We start from the raw sequence: 23,767 nt of genomic DNA, 5'->3' as shown, positions 1-23,767 counted from the left end.
CTCCAGCAATATGGCCATTTCTGTGCCTGGCGCAGCGCCAAGTGGGAAAGGGTGGTGTCGAGGCTGAAGGTAGCAGGAAAGCCCGCAGAGCCTCCAGGTCTGTGGGGCTATGCAAGCGGTTCCCAAAGAGCTTTAGAACAAGGCATAGTTTTCCCTGCTGGCTCCTTGGGCGGGGGACCCATCTCCAGCGATAGGCCATTTTTGTGCCTGGCGCGGCGCCAAGTGCGAAAGGGTGTTTTTGAGGCTGAAGGCAGCAGGAAAGCCCGCAGCCCCCAGGTCTGTGGGGCTACGCAAGCGGTTCCCAAAGAGCTTTAGAACAAGGCATAGTTTTCCCTGCTGGCTCTTTGGGCGGGGGACCCATCTCCAGCCGTATGGCCATTTTTGTGCCTGGCGCGGCGCCAAGTGGGAAAGGGTGGTTTTGAGGCTGAAGGCAACAGGAAAGCCTGCAGCCCCCAGGTCTGTGGGGCTACGCAAGCGGTTCTCAAAGAGCTTTAGAACAAGGCATAGTTTTCCCTGCTGGCTCCTTGGGCGGGGGACCCATCTCCAGCCGTATGGCCATTTTTGTGCCTGGCGCGGTGCCCAGTGGGAAAGGGTGGTTTTGAGGCTGAAGGCAGCAGGAAAGCCCGCAGCCCCCAGGTCTGTGGGGCTACGCAAGCGGTTCCCAAAGAGCTTTAGAACAAGGCATAGTTTTCCCTGCTGGCTCTTTGGGCAGGGGACCCATCTCCAGCCGTATGGCCATTTTTGTGCCTGGCGCGGCGCCAAGGGAGAAAGGGTGATTTTGAGGCTGAAGGCAGCAGGAAAGCCTGCAGCCCCCAGGTCTGTGGGGCTACGCAAGCGGTTCTCAAAGAGCTTTAGAACAAGGCATAGTTTTCCCTGCTGGCTCTTTGGGCGGGGGACCCATCTCCAGCCGTATGGCCATTTTTGTGCCTGGCGCGGTGCCCAGTGGGAAATGGTGGTGTCGAGGCTGAAGGCAGCAGGAAAGCCCGCAGCCCCCAGGTCTGTGGGGCTACGCAAGCGGTTCCCAAAGAGCTTTAGAACAAGGCATAGTTTTCCCTGCTGGCTCTTTGGGCGGGGGAGCCATCTCCAGCCATATGGCCATTTCTGTGCCTGGCGCAGCGCCAAGTGGGAAAGGGTGGTGTCGAGGCTGAAGGTAGCAGGAAAGCCCGCAGAGCCTCCAGGTCTGTGGGGCTATGCAAGCGGTTCCCAAAGAGCTTTAGAACAAGGCATAGTTTTCCCTGCTGGCTCCTCGGGCGGGGGACCCATCTCCAGCGATAGGCCATTTTTGTGCCTGGCGCGGCGCCAAGTGCGAAAGGGTGTTTTTGAGGCTGAAGGCAGCAGGAAAGCCCGCAGCCCCCAGGTCTGTGGGGCTACGCAAGCGGTTCCCAAAGAGCTTTAGAACAAGGCATAGTTTTCCCTGCTGGCTCTTTGGGCGGGGGACCCATCTCCAGCCGTATGGCCATTTTTGTGCCTGGAGCGGCGCCAAGTGGGAAAGGGTGGTTTTGAGGCTGAAGGCAGCAGGAAAGCCTGCAGCCCCCAGGTCTGTGGGGCTACGCAAGCGGTTCCCAAAGAGCTTTAGAACAAGGCATAGTTTTCCCTGATGGCTCTTTGGGCGGGGGACCCATCTCTAGAAATAAGCCATTTTTGTGCCTGGCGCAGCGCCAAGTGGGAAAGGGTGGTTTTGAGGCTGAAGGCAACAGGAAAGCCTGCAGCCCCCAGGTCTGTGGGGCTACGCAAGCGGTTCTCAAAGAGCTTTAGAACAAGGCATAGTTTTCCCTGCTGGCTCCTTGGGCGGGGGACCCATCTCCAGCCGTATGGCCATTTTTGTGCCTGGCGCGGTGCCCAGTGGGAAAGGGTGGTTTTGAGGCTGAAGGCAGCAGGAAAGCCCGCAGCCCCCAGGTCTGTGGGGCTACGCAAGCGGTTCCCAAAGAGCTTTAGAACAAGGCATAGTTTTCCCTGCTGGCTCTTTGGGCGGTGGACCCACCTCTAGAAATAGGCCATTTTTGTGCATGGCGCGGCGCCAAGTGGGAAAGGGTGATTTTGAGACTGAAGGCAGCAGGAAAGCCCGCAGCCCCCAGGTCTGTGGGGCCACAGAAGCAATTCCCAAAGACCTTTAGAACAAGGCATAGTTTTCCCTGCTGGCTCCTTGGGCGGGGGACCCATCTCCAGACATAGGCCATTTTTGTGCCTGGCGCGGCGCCAAGTGGGAAAGGGTGGTGTCGAGGCTGAAGGCAGCAGGAAAGCCTGCAGCCCCCAGGTCTGTGGGGCTACGCAAGCGGTTCCCAAAGAGCTTTAGAACAAGGCATAATTTTCCCTGCTGGCTCTTTGGGTGGCGGACCAGTCTCCAGTCATATGGAAGTGTTGGAGGCTGGCGCTGCGCCAAGTGGGAAAGGGTGGTGTCAATGCTGAAGGCAGCAGGAAAGCCCGCAGAGCCTCCAGCTCTGTGGGGCTATGCAAGCAGTTCCCAAAGAGCTTTAGAACAAGGCATAGTTTTCCCTGCTGGCTCTTTGGGCAGGGGACCCATCTCCAGCCATATGGCCATTTTTGTGCCTGGCACGGCGCCAAGGGAGAAAGCGTGATTTTGAGGCTGCAGGCAGCAGCAAAGCCTGCAGCCCCCAGGTCTGTGGGGCTACGCAAGCGGTTCCCAAAGAGCTTTAGAACAAGGCATAGTTTTCCCTGCCGGCTCTTTGGGCAGGGGACCCATCTCCAGCCGTATGGCCATTTTTGTGCCTGGCGCGGCGCCAAGGGAGAAAGGGTGATTTTGAGGCTGAAGGCAGCAGGAAAGCCCGCAGCCCCCAGGTCTGTGGGGCTACGCAAGCGGTTCCCAAAGAGCTTTAGAACAAGGCATAGTTTTCCGTGCTGGCTCCTTGGGCGGGGGACCCATCTCTAGATATAGGCCATTTTTGTGCCTGGCGCAGCGCCAAGTGGGAAAGGGTGGTTTTGAGGCTGAAGGCAGCAGGAAAGCCCGCAGCCCCCAGGTCTGTGGGGCTACGCAAGCGGTTCCCAAAGAGCTTTAGAACAAGGCATAGTTTTCCCTGCTGGCTCCTTGGGCGTGGGACCCATCTCCAGCCATAGGCCATTTTTGTGCCTGGCGCAGCGCCAAGTGGGAAAGGGTGGTGTCGAGGCTGAAGGCAGCAGGAAAGCCCGCAGCCCCCAGTTCTGTGGGGCTATGCAAGAGGTTCCCAAAGAGCTTTAGAACAAGGCATAGTTTTCCCTGCTGGCTCTTTGGGCGGGGGACCCATCTCCAGCCATAGGCCATTTTTGTGCCTGGCGCGGCGCCAAGGGAGAAAGGGTGGTTTTGAGGCTGAAGGCAGCAGGAAAGCCTGCAGCCCCCAGGTCTGTGGGGCTACGCAAGCGGTTCCCAAAGAGCTTTAGAACAAGGCATAGTTTTCCCTGCTGGCTCTCTGGGCGGGGGACCCATCTCCAGCCACAGGCCTTTTCTGTGCCTGGCCCGGCGCCCAAAGGTAATTGGTGGTTTTGAGGCTGAAGGCAGCAGGAAAGCCCGCAGCCCCCAGGTCTGTGGGGCTACGCAAGCGGTTCCCAAAGAGCTTTAGAACAAGGCATAGTTTTCCCTGCTGGCTCTTTGGGCGGGGGAGCCATCTCCAGCAATATGGCCATTTCTGTGCCTGGCGCAGCGCCAAGTGGGAAAGGGTGGTGTCGAGGCTGAAGGTAGCAGGAAAGCCCGCAGAGCCTCCAGGTCTGTGGGGCTATGCAAGCGGTTCCCAAAGAGCTTTAGAACAAGGCATAGTTTTCCCTGCTGGCTCCTTGGGCGGGGGACCCATCTCCAGCGATAGGCCATTTTTGTGCCTGGCGCGGCGCCAAGTGCGAAAGGGTGTTTTTGAGGCTGAAGGCAGCAGGAAAGCCCGCAGCCCCCAGGTCTGTGGGGCTACGCAAGCGGTTCCCAAAGAGCTTTAGAACAAGGCATAGTTTTCCCTGCTGGCTCTTTGGGCGGGGGACCCATCTCCAGCCGTATGGCCATTTTTGTGCCTGGCGCGGCGCCAAGTGGGAAAGGGTGGTTTTGAGGCTGAAGGCAGCAGGAAAGCCCACAGCCCCCAGGTCTGTGGGGCTACGCAAGCGGTTCCCAAAGAGCTTTAGAACAAGGCATAGTTTTCCCTGCTGGCTCTTTGGGTGGGGGCCCATCTCTAGCCATAGGCCATTTTTGTGCCTGGCGCGGCGCCAAGTGGGAAAGGGTGGTTTTGAGGCTGCAGGCAGCAGCAAAGCCTGCAGCCCCCAGGTCTGTGGGGCTACGCAAGCGGTTCCCAAAGAGCTTTAGAACAAGGCATAGTTTTCCCTGCCGGCTCTTTGGGCAGGGGACCCATCTCCAGCCGTATGGCCATTTTTGTGCCTGGCGCGGCGCCAAGGGAGAAAGGGTGATTTTGAGGCTGAAGGCAGCAGGAAAGCCCGCAGCCCCCAGGTCTGTGGGGCTACGCAAGCGGTTCCCAAAGAGCTTTAGAACAAGGCATAGTTTTCCCTGCTGGCTCTTTGGGCGGGGGACCCATCTCTAGAAATAGGCCATTTTTGTGCCTGGCGCAGCGCCAAGTGGGAAAGGGTGGTTTTGAGGCTGAAGGCAACAGGAAAGCCTGCAGCCCCCAGGTCTGTGGGGCTACGCAAGCGGTTCTCAAAGAGCTATAGAACAAGGCATAGTTTTCCCTGCTGGCTCCTTGGGCGGGGGACCCATCTCCAGCCGTATGGCCATTTTTGTGCCTGGCGCGGTGCCCAGTGGGAAAGGGTGGTTTTGAGGCTGAAGGCAGCAGGAAAGCCTGCAGCCCCCAGGTCTGTGGGGCTACGCAAGCTGTTCTCAAACAGCTTTAGAACAAGGCATAGTTTTCCCTGCTGGCTCCTTGGGCGGGGGACCCATCTCCAGCCATATGGCCATTTTTGTGCCTGGCGCAGCGCCAAGTGGGAAAGGGTGGTTTTGAGGCTGAAGGCAACAGGAAAGCCTGCAGCCCCCAGGTCTGTGGGGCTACGCAAGCGGTTCCCAAAGAGCTTTAGAACAAGGCATAGTTTTCCGTGCTGGCTCTTTGGGCGGGGGACCCATCTCTAGATATAGGCCATTTTTGTGCCTGGCGCAGCGCCAAGTGGGAAAGGGTGGTTTTGAGGCTGAAGGCAGCAGGAAAGCCCGCAGCCCCCAGGTCTGTGGGGCTACGCAAGCGGTTCCCAAAGAGCTTTAGAACAAGGCATAGTTTTCCCTGCTGGCTCCTTGGGCGTGGGACCCATCTCCAGCCATAGGCCATTTTTGTGCCTGGCGCAGCGCCAAGTGGGAAAGGGTGGTGTCGAGGCTGAAGGCAGCAGGAAAGCCCGCAGCCCCCAGTTCTGTGGGGCTATGCAAGAGGTTCCCAAAGAGCTTTAGAACAAGGCATAGTTTTCCCTGCTGGCTCTTTGGGCGGGGGACCCATCTCCAGCCATAGGCCATTTTTGTGCCTGGCGCGGCGCCAAGGGAGAAAGGGTGGTTTTGAGGCTGAAGGCAGCAGGAAAGCCTGCAGCCCCCAGGTCTGTGGGGCTACGCAAGCGGTTCCCAAAGAGCTTTAGAACAAGGCATAGTTTTCCCTGCTGGCTCTCTGGGCGGGGGACCCATCTCCAGCCACAGGCCTTTTCTGTGCCTGGCCCGGCGCCCAAAGGTAATTGGTGGTTTTGAGGCTGAAGGCAGCAGGAAAGCCTGCAGCCCCCCAGGTCTGTGGGGCTACGCAAGCGGTTCCCAAAGAGCTTTAGAACAAGGCATAGTTTTCCCTGCTGGCTCTTTGGGCGGGGGACCCATCTCCAGCCGTATGGCCATTTTTGTGCCTGGCGCGGCGCCAAGTGGGAAAGGGTGGTTTTGAGGCTGAAGGCAGCAGGAAAGCCCGCAGCCCCCAGGTCTGTGGGGCTACGCAAGCGGTTCCCAAAGAGCTTTAGAACAAGGCATAGTTTTCCCTGCTGGCTCTTTGGGTGGGGGACCCATCTCTAGCCATAGGCCATTTTTGTGCCTGATGCGGCGCCAAGTGGGAAAGGGTGGTTTTGAGGCTGCAGGCAGCAGCAAAGCCTGCAGCCCCCAGGTCTGTGGGGCTACGCAAGCGGTTCCCAAAGAGCTTTAGAACAAGGCATAGTTTTCCCTGCCGGCTCTTTGGGCAGGGGACCCATCTCCAGCCGTATGGCCATTTTTGTGCCTGGCGCGGCGCCAAGGGAGAAAGGGTGATTTTGAGGCTGAAGGCAGCAGGAAAGCCCGCAGCCCCCAGGTCTGTGGGGCTACGCAAGCGGTTCCCAAAGAGCTTTAGAACAAGGCATAGTTTTCCCTGATGGCTCTTTGGGCAGGGGACCCATCTCTAGAAATAGGCCATTTTTGTGCCTGGCGCAGCGCCAAGTGGGAAAGGGTGGTTTTGAGGCTGAAGGCAACAGGAAAGCCTGCAGCCCCCAGGTCTGTGGGGCTACGCAAGCGGTTCCCAAAGAGCTTTAGAACAAGGCATAGTTTTCCCTGCTGGCTCCTTCGGCGGGGGACCCATCTCCAGCCGTATGGCCATTTTTGTGCCTGGCGCGGTGCCCAGTGGGAAAGGGTGGTTTTGAGACTGAAGGCAGCAGGAAAGCCCGCAGCCCCCAGGTCTGTGGGGCTACGCAAGCGGTTCCCAAAGAGCTTTAGAACAAGGCATAGTTTTCCCTGCTGGCTCTTTGGGCGGGGGACCCATCTCTAGAAATAGGCCATTTTTGTACCTGGCGCAGCGCCAAGTGGGAAAGGGTGGTTTTGAGGCTGAAGGCAGCAGGAAAGCCTGCAGCCCCCAGGTCTGTGGGGCTACACAAGCGGTTCTCAAAGAGCTTTAGAACAAGGCATAGTTTTTCCTGCTGGCTCCTTGGGCGGGGGACCCATCTCCAGCCATATGGCCATTTTTATGCCTGGCGCAGCGCCAAGTGGGAAAGGGTGGTTTTGAGGCTGAAGGTAGCAGGAAAGCCCGCAGAGCCTCCAGGTCTGTGGGGCTATGCAAGCGGTTCCCAAAGAGCTTTAGAACAAGGCATAGTTTTCCCTGCTGGCTCCTTGGGCAGGGGACCCATCTCCAGCCGTATGGCCATTTTTTTGCCTGGCGCGGCGCCAAGTGGGAAAGGGTGATTTTGAGACTGAAGGCAGCAGGAAAGCCCGCAGCCCCCAGGTCTGTGGGGCTACGCAAGCGGTTCCCAAAGAGCTTTAGAACAAGGCATAGTTTTCCCTGCTGGCTCCTTGGGCGGGGCACCCATCTCCAGACATAGGCCATTTTTGTGCCTGGCGCGGCGCCAAGTGGGAAAGGGTGGTTTTGAGGCTGAAGGCAGCAGGAAAGCCCGCAGCCCCCAGGTCTGTGGGGCTACGCAAGCGGTTCCCAAAGAGCTTTAGAACAAGGCATAGTTTTCCCTGATGGCTCTTTGGGCGGGGGACCCATCTCCAGCCGTATGGCCATTTTTGTGCCTGGCGCGGTGCCCAGTGGGAAAGGGTGGTTTTGAGGCTGAAGGCAGCAGGAAAGCCCGCAGCCCCCAGGTCTGTGGGGCTACGCAAGCGGTTCCCAAAGAGCTTTAGAACAAGGCATAGTTTTCCTTGCTGGCTCTTTGGGCGGGGGACCCATCTCTAGATATAGGCCATTTTTGTGCCTGGCGCAGCGCCAAGTGGGAAAGGGTGGTTTTGAGGCTGAAGGCAGCAGGAAAGCCTGCAGCCCCCAGGTCTGTGGGGCTACGCAAGCGGTTCCCAAAGAGCTTTAGAACAAGGCATAGTTTTCCCTGCTGGATCCTTGGGCGGGGCACCCATCTCCAGCCATATGGCCATTTTTGTGCCTGGTGCGGTGCCAAGTGGGAAAGGGTGGTGTCGAGGCTGAAGACAGCAGCAAAGCCTGCAGCCCCCAGGTCTGTGGGGCTACGCAAGCAGTTCCCAAAGAGCTTTAAAACAAGGCATAGTTTTCCCTGCTGGCTCCTTGGGCAGGGGAACCATATCCATCCATATGGCCATTTTTGTGCCTGGCGCAGCGCCAAGTGGGAAAGGGTGGTGTCGAGGCTGAAGGCAGCAGGAAAGCCCGCAGCCCCCAGGTCTGTGGGGCTACGCAAGCGGTTCCCAAAGAGCTTTAGAACAAGGCATAGTTTTCCCTGCTGGCTCTTTGGGTGGGGGACCCATCTCTAGCCATAGGCCATTTTTGTGCCTGATGCGGCGCCAAGTGGGAAAGGGTGGTTTTGAGGCTGCAGGCAGCAGCAAAGCCTGCAGCCCCCAGGTCTGTGGGGCTACGCAAGCGGTTCCCAAAGAGCTTTAAAACAAGGCATAGTTTTCCCTGCCGGCTCTTTGGGAAGGGGACCCATCTCCAGCCGTATGGCCATTTTTGTGCCTGGCGCGGCGCCAAGGGAGAAAGGGTGATTTTGAGGCTGAAGGCAGCAGGAAAGCCCGCAGCCCCCAGGTCTGTGGGGCTACGCAAGCGGTTCCCAAAGAGCTTTAGAACAAGGCATAGTTTTCCCTGATGGCTCTTTGGGCGGGGGACCCATCTCTAGAAATAGGCCATTTTTCTGCCTGGCGCGGCGCCAAGTGGGAAAGGGAGGCTTTGAGGCTGAAGGCAGCAGCAAAGCCTGCAGCTCCAGGTCTGCGGGGCCACAGAACCAATTCCCAAAGAGCTTTAGAACAAGGCATAGTTTTCCCTGCTGGCTCTTTGGGCGTGGGACCCATCTCCAGCCACATGCCTTTTCTGTGCCTGGCCCGGCGCCCAAAGGGAAATGGTGGTTTTCAGGCTGAAGGCAGCAGGAAAGCCCGCAGCCCCCAGGTCTGTGGGGCTACGCAAGCGGTTCCCAAAGAGCTTTAGAACAAGGCATAGTTTTCCCTGCTGGCTCCTTGGGCAGGGGACCCATCTCTAGAAATAGGCCATTTTTCTGCCTGGCGCAGCGCCAAGTGGGAAAGGGTGGTTTTGAGGCTGAAGGCAGCAGGAAAGCCCGCAGCCCCCAGGTCTGTGGGGCTACGCAAGCGGTTCCCAAAGAGCTTTAGAACAAGGCATAGTTTTCCCTGCTGGCTCTTTGGGCGGGGGACCCATCTCTAGCCATAGGCCAATTTTGTGCCTGATGCGGCGCCAGTGGGAAAGGGTGGTTTTGAGGCTGAAGGCAGCAGCAAAGCCTGCAGCCCCCAGGTCTGTGGGGCTACGCAAGCGGTTCCCAAAGAGCTTTAGAACAAGGCATAGTTTTCCCTGATGGCTCTTTGGGCGGGGGACCCATCTCCAGCCGTATGGCCATTTTTGTGCCTGGCGCAGCGCCAAGTGGGAAAGGGTGGTGTCGAGGCTGAAGGCAGCAGGAAAGCCCGCAGAGCCTCCAGGTCTGTGGGGCTATGCAAGCAGTTCCCAAAGAGCTTTAGAACAAGGCATAGTTTTCCCTGCTGGCTCTTTGGGCAGGGGACCCATCTCCAGCCGTATGGCCATTTTTGTGCCTGGCGCGGCGCCAAGGGAGAAAGGGTGATTTTGAGGCTGAAGGCAGCAGGAAAGCCTGCAGCCCCCAGGTCTGTGGGGCTACGCAAGCGGTTCTCAAAGAGCTTTAGAACAAGGCATAGTTTTCCCTGCTGCCTCCTTGGGTGGGGGACCCATCTCTAGCCATAGGCCATTTTTGTGCCTGATGCGGCGCCAAGTGGGAAAGGGTGGTTTTGAGGCTGAAGGCAGCAGCAAAGCCTGCAGCCCCCAGGTCTGTGGGGCTACGCAAGCGGTTCCCAAAGAGCTTTAGAACAAGGCATAGTTTTCCCTGCCGGCTCTTTGGGCAGGGGACCCATCTCCAGCCGTATGGCCATTTTTGTGCCTGGCGCGGCGCCAAGGGAGAAAGGGTGATTTTGAGGCTGAAGGCAGCAGGAAAGCCCGCAGCCCCCAGGTCTGTGGGGCTACGCAAGAGGTTCCCAAAGAGCTTTAGAACAAGGCATAGTTTTCCCTGCTGGCTCTTTGGGCGGGGGACCCATCTCTAGAAATAGGCCATTTTTGTGCCTGGCGCAGCGCCAAGTGGGAAAGGGTGGTTTTGAGGCTGAAGGCAACAGGAAAGCCTGCAGCCCCCAGGTCTGTGGGGCTACGCAAGCGGTTCTCAAAGAGCTTTAGAACAAGGCATAGTTTTCCCTGCTGGCTCCTTGGGCGGGGGACCCATCTCCAGCCGTATGGCCATTTTTCTGCCTGGCGCGGTGCCCAGTGGGAAAGGGTGGTTTTGAGGCTGAAGGTAGCAGGAAAGCCCGCAGCCCCCAGGTCTGTGGGGCTACGCAAGCGGTTCCCAAAGAGCTTTAGAACAAGGCATAGTTTTCCCTGCTGGCTCTTTGGGCGGGGGACCCATCTCCAGACATATTGCCATTTTTGTGCCTGGCGCGGCGCCAAGTGGGAAAGGGTGGTTTTGAGTGAGAAGGCAGCAGGAAAGTCTGCAGCTCCAGGTCTGCGGGGCCACAGAAGCAATTCCCAAAGAGCTTTAGAACAAGGCATAGTTTTCCCTGCTGGCTCTTTGGGCGGGGGACCCATCTCCAGCCGTATGGCCATTTTTGTGCCTGGCGCGGCGCCAAGTGGGAAAGGGTGGTGTCGAGGCTGAAGGCAGCAGGAAAGCCTGCAGCCCACAGGTCTGTGGGGCTACGCAAGCGGTTCCCAAAGAGCTTTAGAACAAGGCATAGTTTTCCCTGCTGGCTCCTTGGGCGGGGGACCCATCTCCAGCCGTATGGCCATTTTTGTGCCTGGCGCGGCGCCAAGTGGGAAAGGGTGGTGTCGAGGCTGAAGGCAGCAGGAAAGCCCGCAGCCCCCGGGTCTGTGGGGCTACGCAAGCGGTTCCCAAAGAGCTTTAGAACAAGGCATAGTTTTCCCTGCTGGCTCTTTGGGCGGCGGACCAGTCTCCAGTCATATGGAAGTGTTGGAGGCTGGCGCTGCGCCAAGTGGGAAAGGGTGCTTTTGAGGCCGAAGGCAGCAGGAAAGCCTGCAGCCCCCAGGTCTGTGGGGCTACGCAAGCGGTTCCCAAAGAGCTTTAGAACAAGGCATATTTTTCCCTGCTGGCTCCTTGGGCGGGGGACCCATCTCCAGCCGTATGGCCATTTTTGTGCCTGGCACGGCGCCAAGTGAGAAAGGGTGATTTTGAGGCTGAAGGCAGCAGGAAAGACCGCAGCCCCCAGGTCTGTGGCGCTACGCAAGAGGTTCCCAAAGAGCTTTAGAACAAGGCATAGTTTTCCCTGCTGGCTCCTTGGGCGGGGGACCCATCTCCAGCCATATGGCCATTTTTGTGCCTGGCACGGTGCCAAGTGGGAAAGGGTGGTGTCGAGGCTGAAGGCAGCAGGAAGGTCCACAGCCCCCAGGTCTGTGGGGCTACGCAAGCGGTTCCCAAAGAGCTTTAGAACAAGGCATAGTTTTCCCTGCTGGCTCCTTGGGCGGGGGACCCATCTCCAGAGATATTGCCATTTTTGTGCCTGGCGCGGCGCCAAGTGGGAAAGGGTGGTGTCGAGGCTGAAGGCAGCAGGAAAGCCTGCAGCCCCCATTTCTGTGGGGCTACAAAAGCGGTTCCCAAAGAGCTTTAGAACAAGGCACAGTTTTCCCTGCTGGCTCTTTGGGCGGGGGACCCATCTCTAGCCATAGGCCATTTTTCTGCCTGGCGCGGCGCCAAGTGGGAAAGGGAGGCTTTGAGGCTGAAGGCAGCAGCAAAGCCTGCAGCTCCAGGTCTGCGGGGCCACAGAACCAATTCCCAAAGAGCTTTAGAACAAGGCATAGTTTTCCCTGCTGGCTCTTTGGGCGTGGGACCCATCTCCAGCCACATGCCTTTTCTGTGCCTGGCCCGGCGCCCAAAGGGAAATGGTGGTTTTCAGGCTGAAGGCAGCAGGAAAGCCCGCAGCCGCCAGGTCTGTGGGGCTACGCAAGCGGTTCCCAAAGAGCTTTAGAACAAGGCATAGTTTTCCCTGCTGGCTCTTTGGGCGGGGGACCCATCTCTAGAAATAGGCCATTTTTCTGCCTGGCGCAGCGCCAAGTGGGAAAGGGTGGTTTTGAGGCTGAAGGCAGCAGGAAAGCCCGCAGCCCCCAGGTCTGTGGGGCTACGCAAGCGGTTCCCAAAGAGCTTTAGAACAAGGCATAGTTTTCCCTGCTGGCTCTTTGGGCGGGGGACCCATCTCTAGCCTTAGGCTAATTTTGTGCCTGATGCGGCGCCAGTGGGAAAGGGTGGTTTTGAGGCTGAAGGCAGCAGCAAAGCCTGCAGCCCCCAGGTCTGTGGGGCTACGCAAGCGGTTCCCAAAGAGCTTTAGAACAAGGCATAGTTTTCCCTGATGGCTCTTTGGGCGGGGGACCCATCTCCAGCCGTATGGCCATTTTTGTGCCTGGCGCAGCGCCAAGTGGGAAAGGGTGGTGTCGAGGCTGAAGGCAGCAGGAAAGCCCGCAGAGCCTCCAGGTCTGTGGGGCTATGCAAGCAGTTCCCAAAGAGCTTTAGAACAAGGCATAGTTTTCCCTGCTGGCTCCTTGGGCGGGGGACCCATCTCCAGCCGTATGGCCATTTTTGTGCCTGCCGCGGTGCCCAGTGGGAAATGGTGGTGTCGAGGCTGAAGGCAGCAGGAAAGCCCGCAGCCCCCAGGTCTGTGGGGCTATGCAAGCGGTTCCCAAAGAGCTTTACAACAAGGCATAGTTTTCCCTGCTGGCTCTTTGGGTGGGGGACCCATCTCTAGCCATAGGCCATTTTTGTGCCTGATGCGGCGCCAAGTGGGAAAGGGTGGTTTTGAGGCTGAAGGCAGCAGCAAAGCCTGCAGCCCCCAGGTCTGTGGGGCTACGCAAGCGGTTCCCAAAGAGCTTTAGAACAAGGCATAGTTTTCCCTGCCGGCTCTTTGGGCAGGGGACCCATCTCCAGCCGTATGGCCATTTTTGTGCCTGGCGCGGCGCCAAGGGAGAAAGGGTGATTTTGAGGCTGAAGGCAGCAGGAAAGCCCGCAGCCCCCAGGTCTGTGGGGCTACGCAAGAGGTTCCCAAAGAGCTTTAGAACAAGGCATAGTTTTCCCTGCTGGCTCTTTGGGCGGGGGACCCATCTCCAGCCGTATGGCCATTTTTGTGCCTGGCGCGGTGCCCAGTGGGAAATGGTGGTGTCGAGGCTGAAGGCAGCAGGAAAGCCTGCAGCCCACAGGTCTGTGGGGCTACGCAAGCGGTTCCCAAAGAGCTTTAGAACAAGGCATAGTTTTCCCTGCTGGCTCCTTGGGCGGGGGACCCATCTCCAGCCGTATGGCCATTTTTGTGCCTGGCGCGGCGCCAAGTGGGAAAGGGTGGTGTCGAGGCTGAAGGCAGCAGGAAAGCCCGCAGCCCCCGGGTCTGTGGGGCTACGCAAGCGGTTCCCAAAGAGCTTTAGAACAAGGCATAGTTTTCCCTGCTGGCTCTTTGGGCGGCGGACCAGTCTCCAGTCATATGGAAGTGTTGGAGGCTGGCGCTGCGCCAAGTGGGAAAGGGTGCTTTTGAGGCCGAAGGCAGCAGGAAAGCCTGCAGCCCCCAGGTCTGTGGGGCTACGCAAGCGGTTCCCAAAGAGCTTTAGAACAAGGCATATTTTTCCCTGCTGGCTCCTTGGGCGGGGGACCCATCTCCAGCCGTATGGCCATTTTTGTGCCTGGCACGGCGCCAAGTGAGAAAGGGTGATTTTGAGGCTGAAGGCAGCAGGAAAGACCGCAGCCCCCAGGTCTGTGGCGCTACGCAAGAGGTTCCCAAAGAGCTTTAGAACAAGGCATAGTTTTCCCTGCTGGCTCCTTGGGCGGGGGACCCATCTCCAGCCATATGGCCATTTTTGTGCCTGGCACGGTGCCAAGTGGGAAAGGGTGGTGTCGAGGCTGAAGGCAGCAGGAAGGTCCACAGCCCCCAGGTCTGTGGGGCTACGCAAGCGGTTCCCAAAGAGCTTTAGAACAAGGCATAGTTTTCCCTGCTGGCTCCTTGGGCGGGGGACCCATCTCCAGAGATATTGCCATTTTTGTGCCTGGCGCGGCGCCAAGTGGGAAAGGGTGGTGTCGAGGCTGAAGGCAGCAGGAAAGCCTGCAGCCCCCATTTCTGTGGGGCTACAAAAGCGGTTCCCAAAGAGCTTTAGAACAAGGCATAGTTTTCCCTGCTGGCTCTTTGGGCGTGGGACCCATCTCCAGCCACATGCCTTTTCTGTGCCTGGCCCGGCGCCCAAAGGGAAATGGTGGTTTTCAGGCTGAAGGCAGCAGGAAAGCCCGCAGCCGCCAGGTCTGTGGGGCTACGCAAGCGGTTCCCAAAGAGCTTTAGAACAAGGCATAGTTTTCCCTGCTGGCTCTTTGGGCGGGGGACCCATCTCTAGAAATAGGCCATTTTTCTGCCTGGCGCAGCGCCAAGTGGGAAAGGGTGGTTTTGAGGCTGAAGGCAGCAGGAAAGCCCGCAGCCCCCAGGTCTGTGGGGCTACGCAAGCGGTTCCCAAAGAGCTTTAGAACAAGGCATAGTTTTCCCTGCTGGCTCTTTGGGCGGGGGACCCATCTCTAGCCTTAGGCTAATTTTGTGCCTGATGCGGCGCCAGTGGGAAAGGGTGGTTTTGAGGCTGAAGGCAGCAGGAAAGCCTGCAGCCCCCAGGTCTGTGGGGCTACGCAAGCGGTTCCCAAAGAGCTTTAGAACAAGGCATAGTTTTCCCTGATGGCTCTTTGGGCGGGGGACCCATCTCCAGCCGTATGGCCATTTTTGTGCCTGGCGCAGCGCCAAGTGGGAAAGGGTGGTGTCGAGGCTGAAGGCAGCAGGAAAGCCCGCAGAGCCTCCAGGTCTGTGGGGCTATGCAAGCAGTTCCCAAAGAGCTTTAGAACAAGGCATAGTTTTCCCTGCTGGCTCTTTGGGCAGGGGACCCATCTCCAGCCGTATGGCCATTTTTGTGCCTGGCGCGGCGCCAAGGGAGAAAGGGTGGTTTTGAGGCTGAAGGCAGCAGGAAAGCCTGCAGCCCCCAGGTCTGTGGGGCTACGCAAGCGGTTCTCAAAGAGCTTTAGAACAAGGCATAGTTTTCCCTGCTGGCTCCTTGGGCGGGGGACCCATCTCCAGCCGTATGGCCATTTTTGTGCCTGGCGCGGTGCCCAGTGGGAAATGGTGGTGTCGAGGCTGAAGGCAGCAGGAAAGCCCGCAGCCCCCAGGTCTGTGGGGCTATGCAAGCGGTTCCCAAAGAGCTTTACAACAAGGCATAGTTTTCCCTGCTGGCTCTTTGGGTGGGGGACCCATCTCTAGCCATAGGCCATTTTTGTGCCTGATGCGGCGCCAAGTGGGAAAGGGTGGTTTTGAGGCTGAAGGCAGCAGCAAAGCCTGCAGCCCCCAGGTCTGTGGGGCTACGCAAGCGGTTCCCAAAGAGCTTTAGAACAAGGCATAGTTTTCCCTGCCGGCTCTTTGGGCAGGGGACCCATCTCCAGCCGTATGGCCATTTTTGTGCCTGGCGCGGCGCCAAGGGAGAAAGGGTGATTTTGAGGCTGAAGGCAGCAGGAAAGCCCGCAGCCCCCAGGTCTGTGGGGCTACGCAAGAGGTTCCCAAAGAGCTTTAGAACAAGGCATAGTTTTCCCTGCTGGCTCTTTGGGCGGGGGACCCATCTCTAGAAACAGGCCATTTTTGTGCCTGGCGCAGCGCCAAGTGGGAAAGGGTGGTTTTGAGGCTGAAGGCAACAGGAAAGCCTGCAGCCCCCAGGTCTGTGGGGCTACGCAAGCGGTTCTCAAAGAGCTTTAGAACAAGGCATAGTTTTCCCTGCTGGCTCCTTGGGCGGGGGACCCATCTCCAGCCGTATGGCCATTTTTGTGCCTGGCGCGGTGCCCAGTGGGAAAGGGTGGTTTTGAGGCTGAAGGTAGCAGGAAAGCCCGCAGCCCCCAGGTCTGTGGGGCTACGCAAGCGGTTCCCAAAGAGCTTTAGAACAAGGCATAGTTTTCCCTGCTGGCTCCTTGGGCGGGGGACCCATCTCCAGACATATTGCCATTTTTGTGCCTGGCGCGGCGCCAAGTGGGAAAGGGTGGTGTCGAGGCTGAAGGCAGCAGGAAAGTCTGCAGCTCCAGGTCTGCGGGGCCACAGAAGCAATTCCCAAAGAGCTTTAGAACAAGGCATAGTTTTCCCTGCTGGCTCTTTGGGCGGGGGACCCATCTCCAGCCGTATGGCCATTTTTGTGCCTGGCGCGGCGCCAAGTGGGAAAGGGTGGTGTCGAGGCTGAAGGCAGCAGGAAAGCCTGCAGCCCCCAGGTCTGTGGGGCTACGCAAGCGGTTCCCAAAGAGCTTTAGAACAAGGCATAGTATTCCCTGCTGGCTCTTTGGGCGGCGGACCAGTCTCCAGTCATATGGAAGTGTTGGAGGCTGGCGCTGCGCCAAGTGGGAAAGGGTGCTTTTGAGGCCGAAGGCAGCAGGAAAGCCCGCAGCCCCCAGGTCTGTGGGGCTACGCAAGCGGTTCCCAAAGAGCTTTAGAACAAGGCATAGTTTTCCCTGCTGGCTCTTTGGGCAGGGGACCCATCTCCAGCCGTATGGCCATTTTTGTGCCTGGCGCGGCGCCAAGGGAGAAAGGGTGATTTTGAGGCTGAAGGCAGCAGGAAAGCCTGCAGCCCCCAGGTCTGTGGGGCTACGCAAGCGGTTCTCAAAGAGCTTTAGAACAAGGCATAGTTTTCCCTGCTGGCTCTTTGGGCGGGGGACCCATCTCCAGCCGTATGGCCATTTTTGTGCCTGGCGCGGTGCCCAGTGGGAAATGGTGGTGTCGAGGCTGAAGGCAGCAGGAAAGCCTGCAGCCCCCAGGTCTGTGGGGCTACGCAAGCGGTTCCCAAAGAGCTTTAGAACAAGGCATAGTTTTCCCTGCTGGCTCTTTGGGCGGGGGAGCCATCTCCAGCAATATGGCCATTTCTGTGCCTGGCGCAGCGCCAAGTGGGAAAGGGTGGTGTCGAGGCTGAAGGTAGCAGGAAAGCCCGCAGAGCCTCCAGGTCTGTGGGGCTATGCAAGCGGTTCCCAAAGAGCTTTAGAACAAGGCATAGTTTTCCCTGCTGGCTCCTTGGGCGGGGGACCCATCTCCAGCGATAGGCCATTTTTGTGCCTGGCGCGGCGCCAAGTGCGAAAGGGTGTTTTTGAGGCTGAAGGCAGCAGGAAAGCCCGCAGCCCCCAGGTCTGTGGGGCTACGCAAGCGGTTCCCAAAGAGCTTTAGAACAAGGCATAGTTTTCCCTGCTGGCTCTTTGGGCGGGGGACCCATCTCCAGCCGTATGGCCATTTTTGTGCCTGGCGCGGCGCCAAGTGGGAAAGGGTGGTTTTGAGGCTGAAGGCAGCAGGAAAGCCCGCAGGCCCCAGGTCTGTGGGGCTACGCAAGCGGTTCCCAAAGAGCTTTAGAACAAGGCATAGTTTTCCCTGCTGGCTCTTTGGGTGGGGGACCCATCTCTAGCCATAGGCCATTTTTGTGCCTGATGCGGCGCCAAGTGGGAAAGGGTGGTTTTGAGGCTGCAGGCAGCAGCAAAGCCTGCAGCCCCCAGGTCTGTGGGGCTACGCAAGCGGTTCCCAAAGAGCTTTAGAACAAGGCATAGTTTTCCCTGCCGGCTCTTTGGGCAGGGGACCCATCTCCAGCCGTATGGCCATTTTTGTGCCTGGCGCGGCGCCAAGGGAGAAAGGGTGATTTTGAGGCTGAAGGCAGCAGGAAAGCCCGCAGCCCCCAGGTCTGTGGGGCTACGCAAGCGGTTCCCAAAGAGCTTTAGAACAAGGCATAGTTTTCCCTGATGGCTCTTTGGGCGGGGGACCCATCTCTAGAAATAGGCCATTTTTGTGCCTGGCGCAGCGCCAAGTGGGAAAGGGTGGTTTTGAGGCTGAAGGCAACAGGAAAGCCTGCAGCCCCCAGGTCTGTGGGGCTACGCAAGCGGTTCCCAAAGAGCTTTAGAACAAGGCATAGTTTTCCCTGCTGGCTCCTTGGGCGGGGGACCCATCTCCAGCCGTATGGCCATTTTTGTGCCTGGCGCGGTGCCCAGTGGGAAAGGGTGGTGTCGAGGCTGAAGGCAGCAGGAAAGTCTGCAGCTCCAGGTCTGCGGGGCCACAGAAGCAATTGCCAAAGAGCTTTAGAACAAGGCATAGTTTTCCCTCCTGGCTCTTTGGGCGGGGGACCCATCTCCAGCCGTATGGCCATTTTTGTGCCTGGAGCGGCGCCAAGTGGGAAAGGGTGGTGTCGAGGCTGAAGGCAGCAGGAAAGCCTGCAGCCCCCAGGTCTGTGGGGCTACGCAAGCGGTTCCCAAAGAGCTTTAGAACAAGGCATAGTTTTCCCTGCTGGCTCTTTGGGCGGCGGACCAGTCTCCAGTCGTATGGAAGTGTTGGAGGCTGGCGCTGCGCCAAGTGGGAAAGGGTGCTTTTGAGGCCGAAGGCAGCAGGAAAGCCCGCAGCCCCCAGGTCTGTGGGGCTACGCAAGCGGTTCCCAAAGAGCTTTAGAACAAGGCATAGTTTTCCCTGCTGGCTCTTTGGGCAGGGGACCCATCTCCAGCCGTATGGCCATTTTTGTGCCTGGCGCGGCGCCAAGGGAGAAAGGGTGATTTTGAGGCTGAAGGCAGCAGGAAAGCCTGCAGCCCCCAGGTCTGTGGGGCTACGCAAGCGGTTCTCAAAGAGCTTTAGAACAAGGCATAGTTTTCCCTGCTGGCTCTTTGGGCGGGGGACCCATCTCCAGCCGTATGGCCATTTTTGTGCCTGGCGCGGTGCCCAGTGGGAAATGGTGGTGTCGAGGCTGAAGGCAGCAGGAAAGCCTGCAGCCCCCAGGTCTGTGGGGCTATGCAAGCGGTTCCCAAAGAGCTTTAGAACAAGGCATAGTTTTCCCTGCTGGCTCTTTGGGCGGGGGAGCCATCTCCAGCAATATGGCCATTTCTGTGCCTGGCGCAGCGCCAAGTGGGAAAGGGTGGTTTTGAGGCTGAAGGTAGCAGGAAAGCCCGCAGAGCCTCCAGGTCTGTGGGGCTATGCAAGCGGTTCCCAAAGAGCTTTAGAACAAGGCATAGTTTTCCCTGCTGGCTCCTTGGGCGGGGGACCCATCTCCAGCGATAGGCCATTTTTGTGCCTGGCGCGGCGCCAAGTGCGAAAGGGTGTTTTTGAGGCTGAAGGCAGCAGGAAAGCCCGCAGCCCCCAGGTCTGTGGGGCTACGCAAGCGGTTCCCAAAGAGCTTTAGAACAAGGCATAGTTTTCCCTGCTGGCTCTTTGGGCGGGGGACCCATCTCCAGCCGTATGGCCATTTTTGTGCCTGGCGCGGCGCCAAGTGGGAAAGGGTGGTTTTGAGGCTGAAGGCAGCAGGAAAGCCCGCAGCCCCCAGGTCTGTGGGGCTACGCAAGCGGTTCCCAAAGAGCTTTAGAACAAGGCATAGTTTTCCCTGCTGGCTCTTTGGGTGGGGGACCCATCTCTAGCCATAGGCCATTTTTGTGCCTGATGCGGCGCCAAGTGGGAAAGGGTGGTTTTGAGGCTGCAGGCAGCAGCAAAGCCTGCAGCCCCCAGGTCTGTGGGGCTACGCAAGCGGTTCCCAAAGAGCTTTAGAACAAGGCATAGTTTTCCCTGCCGGCTCTTTGGGCAGGGGACCCATCTCCAGCCGTATGGCCATTTTTGTGCCTGGCGCGGCGCCAAGGGAGAAAGGGTGATTTTGAGGCTGAAGGCAGCAGGAAAGCCCGCAGCCCCCAGGTCTGTGGGGCTACGCAAGCGGTTCCCAAAGAGCTTTAGAACAAGGCATAGTTTTCCCTGATGGCTCTTTGGGCGGGGAACCCATCTCTAGAAATAGGCCATTTTTGTGCCTGGCGCAGCGCCAAGTGGGAAAGGGTGGTTTTGAGGCTGAAGGCAACAGGAAAGCCTGCAGCCCCCAGGTCTGTGGGGCTACGCAAGCGGTTCCCAAAGAGCTTTAGAACAAGGCATAGTTTTCCCTGCTGGCTCCTTGGGCGGGGGACCCATCTCCAGCCGTATGGCCATTTTTGTGCCTGGCGCGGTGCCCAGTGGGAAAGGGTGGTTTTGAGGCTGAAGGCAGCAGGAAAGCCCGCAGCCCCCAGGTCTGTGGGGCTACGCAAGCGGTTCCCAAAGAGCTTTAGAACAAGGCATAGTTTTCCCTGCTGGCTCTTTGGGCAGGGGACCCATCTCCAGCCGTATGGCCATTTTTGTGCCTGGCGCGGCGCCAAGGGAGAAAGGGTGATTTTGAGGCTGAAGGCAGCAGGAAAGCCTGCAGCCCCCAGGTCTGTGGGGCTACGCAAGCGGTTCTCAAAGAGCTTTAGAACAAGGCATAGTTTTCCCTGCTGGCTCTTTGGGCGGGGGACCCATCTCCAGCCGTATGGCCATTTTTGTGCCTGGCGCGGTGCCCAGTGGGAAATGGTGGTGTCGAGGCTGAAGGCAGCAGGAAAGCCCGCAGCCCCCAGGTCTGTGGGGCTACGCAAGCGGTTCCCAAAGAGCTTTAGAACAAGGCATAGTTTTCCCTGCTGGCTCTTTGGGCGGGGGAGCCATCTCCAGCAGTATGGCCATTTCTGTGCCTGGCGCAGCGCCAAGTGGGAAAGGGTGGTGTCGAGGCTGAAGGTAGCAGGAAAGCCCGCAGAGCCTCCAGGTCTGTGGGGCTATGCAAGCGGTTCCCAAACAGCTTTAGAACAAGGCATAGTTTTCCCTGCTGGCTCCTTGGGCGGGGGACCCATCTCCAGCGATAGGCCATTTTTCTGCCTGGCGCGGCGCCAAGTGCGAAAGGGTGTTTTTGAGGCTGAAGGCAGCAGGAAAGCCCGCAGCCCCCAGGTCTGTGGGGCTACGCAAGCGGTTCCCAAAGAGCTTTAGAACAAGGCATAGTTTTCCCTGCTGGCTCTTTGGGCGGGGGACCCATCTCCAGCCGTATGGCCATTTTTGTGCCTGGCGCGGCGCCAAGTGGGAAAGGGTGGTTTTGAGGCTGAAGGCAACAGGAAAGCCTGCAGCCCCCAGGTCTGTGGGGCTACGCAAGCGGTTCTCAAAGAGCTTTAGAACAAGGCATAGTTTTCCCTGCTGGCTCCTTGGGCGGGGGACCCATCTCCAGCCGTATGGCCATTTTTGTGCCTGGCGCGGTGCCCAGTGGGAAAGGGTGGTTTTGAGGCTGAAGGCAGCAGGAAAGCCCGCAGCCCCCAGGTCTGTGGGGCTACGCAAGCGGTTCCCAAAGAGCTTTAGAACAAGGCATAGTTTTCCCTGCTGGCTCTTTGGGCAGGGGACCCATCTCCAGCCGTATGGCCATTTTTGTGCCTGGCGCGGCGCCAAGGGAGAAAGGGTGATTTTGAGGCTGAAGGCAGCAGGAAAGCCTGCAGCCCCCAGGTCTGTGGGGCTACGCAAGCGGTTCTCAAAGAGCTTTAGAACAAGGCATAATTTTCCCTGCTGGCTCTTTGGGCGGGGGACCCATCTCCAGCCGTATGGCCATTTTTGTGCCTGGCGCGGTGCCCAGTGGGAAATGGTGGTGTCGAGGCTGAAGGCAGCAGGAAAGCCCGCAGCCCCCAGGTCTGTGGGGCTACGCAAGCGGTTCCCAAAGAGCTTTAGAACAAGGCATAGTTTTCCCTGCTGGCTCTTTGGGCGGGGGAGCCATCTCCAGCAATATGGCCATTTCTGTGCCTGGCGCAGCGCCAAGTGGGAAAGGGTGGTGTCGAGGCTGAAGGTAGCAGGAAAGCCCGCAGAGCCTCCAGGTCTGTGGGGCTATGCAAGCGGTTCCCAAAGAGCTTTTGAACAAGGCATAGTTTTCCCTGCTGGCTCCTCGGGCGGGGGACCCATCTCCAGCGATAGGCCATTTTTGTGCCTGGCGCGGCGCCAAGTGCGAAAGGGTGTTTTTGAGGCTGAAGGCAGCAGGAAAGCCCGCAGCCCCCAGGTCTGTGGGGCTACGCAAGCGGTTCCCAAAGAGCTTTAGAACAAGGCATAGTTTTCCCTGCTGGCTCTTTGGGCGGGGGACCCATCTCCAGCCGTATGGCCATTTTTGTGCCTGGAGCGGCGCCAAGTGGGAAAGGGTGGTTTTGAGGCTGAAGGCAGCAGGAAAGCCTGCAGCCCCCAGGTCTGTGGGGCTACGCAAGCGGTTCCCAAAGAGCTTTAGAACAAGGCATAGTTTTCCCTGATGGCTCTTTGGGCGGGGGACCCATCTCTAGAAATAGGCCATTTTTGTGCCTGGCGCAGCGCCAAGTGGGAAAGGGTGGTTTTGAGGCTGAAGGCAACAGGAAAGCCTGCAGCCCCCAGGTCTGTGGGGCTACGCAAGCGGTTCTCAAAGAGCTTTAGAACAAGGCATAGTTTTCCCTGCTGGCTCCTTGGGCGGGGGACCCATCTCCAGCCGTATGGCCATTTTTGTGCCTGGCGCGGTGCCCAGTGGGAAAGGGTGGTTTTGAGGCTGAAGGCAGCAGGAAAGCCCGCAGCCCCCAGGTCTGTGGGGCTACGCAAGCGGTTCCCAAAGAGCTTTAGAACAAGGCATAGTTTTCCCTGCTGGCTCTTTGGGCGGTGGACCCATCTCTAGAAATAGGCCATTTTTGTACCTGGCGCAGCGCCAAGTGGGAAAGGGTGGTTTTGAGGCTGAAGGTAGCAGGAAAGCCCGCAGAGCCTCCAGGTCTATGGGGCTATGCAAGCGGTTCCCAAAGAGCTTTAGAACAAGGCATAGTTTTCCCTGCTGGCTCCTTGGGCAGGGGACCCATCTCCAGCCGTATGGCCATTTTTGTGCCTGGCGCGGCGCCAAGTGGGAAAGGGTGATTTTGAGACTGAAGGCAGCAGGAAAGCCCGCAGCCCCCAGGTCTGTGGGGCCACAGAAGCAATTCCCAAAGACCTTTAGAACAAGGCATAGTTTTCCCTGCTGGCTCCTTGGGCGGGGGACCCATCTCCAGACATAGGCCATTTTTGTGCCTGGCGCGGCGCCAAGTGGGAAAGGGTGGTGTCGAGGCTGAAGGCAGCAGGAAAGCCTGCAGCCCCCAGGTCTGTGGGGCTACGCAAGCGGTTCCCAAAGAGCTTTAGAACAAGGCATAATTTTCCCTGCTGGCTCTTTGGGTGGCGGACCAGTCTCCAGTCATATGGAAGTGTTGGAGGCTGGCGCTGCGCCAAGTGGGAAAGGGTGGTGTCAATGCTGAAGGCAGCAGGAAAGCCCGCAGAGCCTCCAGCTCTGTGGGGCTATGCAAGCAGTTCCCAAAGAGCTTTAGAACAAGGCATAGTTTTCCCTGCTGGCTCTTTGGGCAGGGGACCCATCTCCAGCCATATGGCCATTTTTGTGCCTGGCGCGGCGCCAAGGGAGAAAGCGTGATTTTGAGGCTGCAGGCAGCAGCAAAGCCTGCAGCCCCCAGGTCTGTGGGGCTACGCAAGCGGTTCCCAAAGAGCTTTAGAACAAGGCATAGTTTTCCCTGCCGGCTCTTTGGGCAGGGGACCCATCTCCAGCCGTATGGCCATTTTTGTGCCTGGCGCGGCGCCAAGGGAGAAAGGGTGATTTTGAGGCTGAAGGCAGCAGGAAAGCCCGCAGCCCCCAGGTCTGTGGGGCTACGCAAGCGGTTCCCAAAGAGCTTTAGAACAAGGCATAGTTTTCCCTGATGGCTCTTTGGGCGGGGGACCCATCTCTAGAAATAGGCCATTTTTGTGCCTGGCGCAGCGCCAAGTGGGAAAGGGTGGTTTTGAGGCTGAAGGCAACAGGAAAGCCTGCAGCCCCGAGGTCTGTGGGGCTACGCAAGCGGTTCTCAAAGAGCTTTAGAACAAGGCATAGTTTTCCCTGCTGGCTCTTTGGGCGGGGGACCCATCTCTAGAAATAGGCCATTTTTGTACCTGGCGCAGCGCCAAGTGGGAAAGGGTGGTTTTGAGGCTGAAGGCAGGAGGAAAGCCTGCAGCTCCCAGGTCTGTGGGGCTACGCAAGCGGTTCTCAAACAGCTTTAGAACAAGGCATAGTTTTCCCTGCTGGCTCCTTGGGCGGGGGACCCATCTCCAGCCATATGGCCATTTTTGTGCCTGGCGCAGCGC

Source organism: Rissa tridactyla, chromosome 22 (assembly GCF_028500815.1).
Source record: "Rissa tridactyla isolate bRisTri1 chromosome 22, bRisTri1.patW.cur.20221130, whole genome shotgun sequence".
Classification (NCBI taxonomy): Eukaryota; Metazoa; Chordata; class Aves; order Charadriiformes; family Laridae; genus Rissa; species Rissa tridactyla.
The sequence above is the reverse complement of the archived record's forward strand: the minus strand, read 5'-3'. Positions refer to the sequence as shown.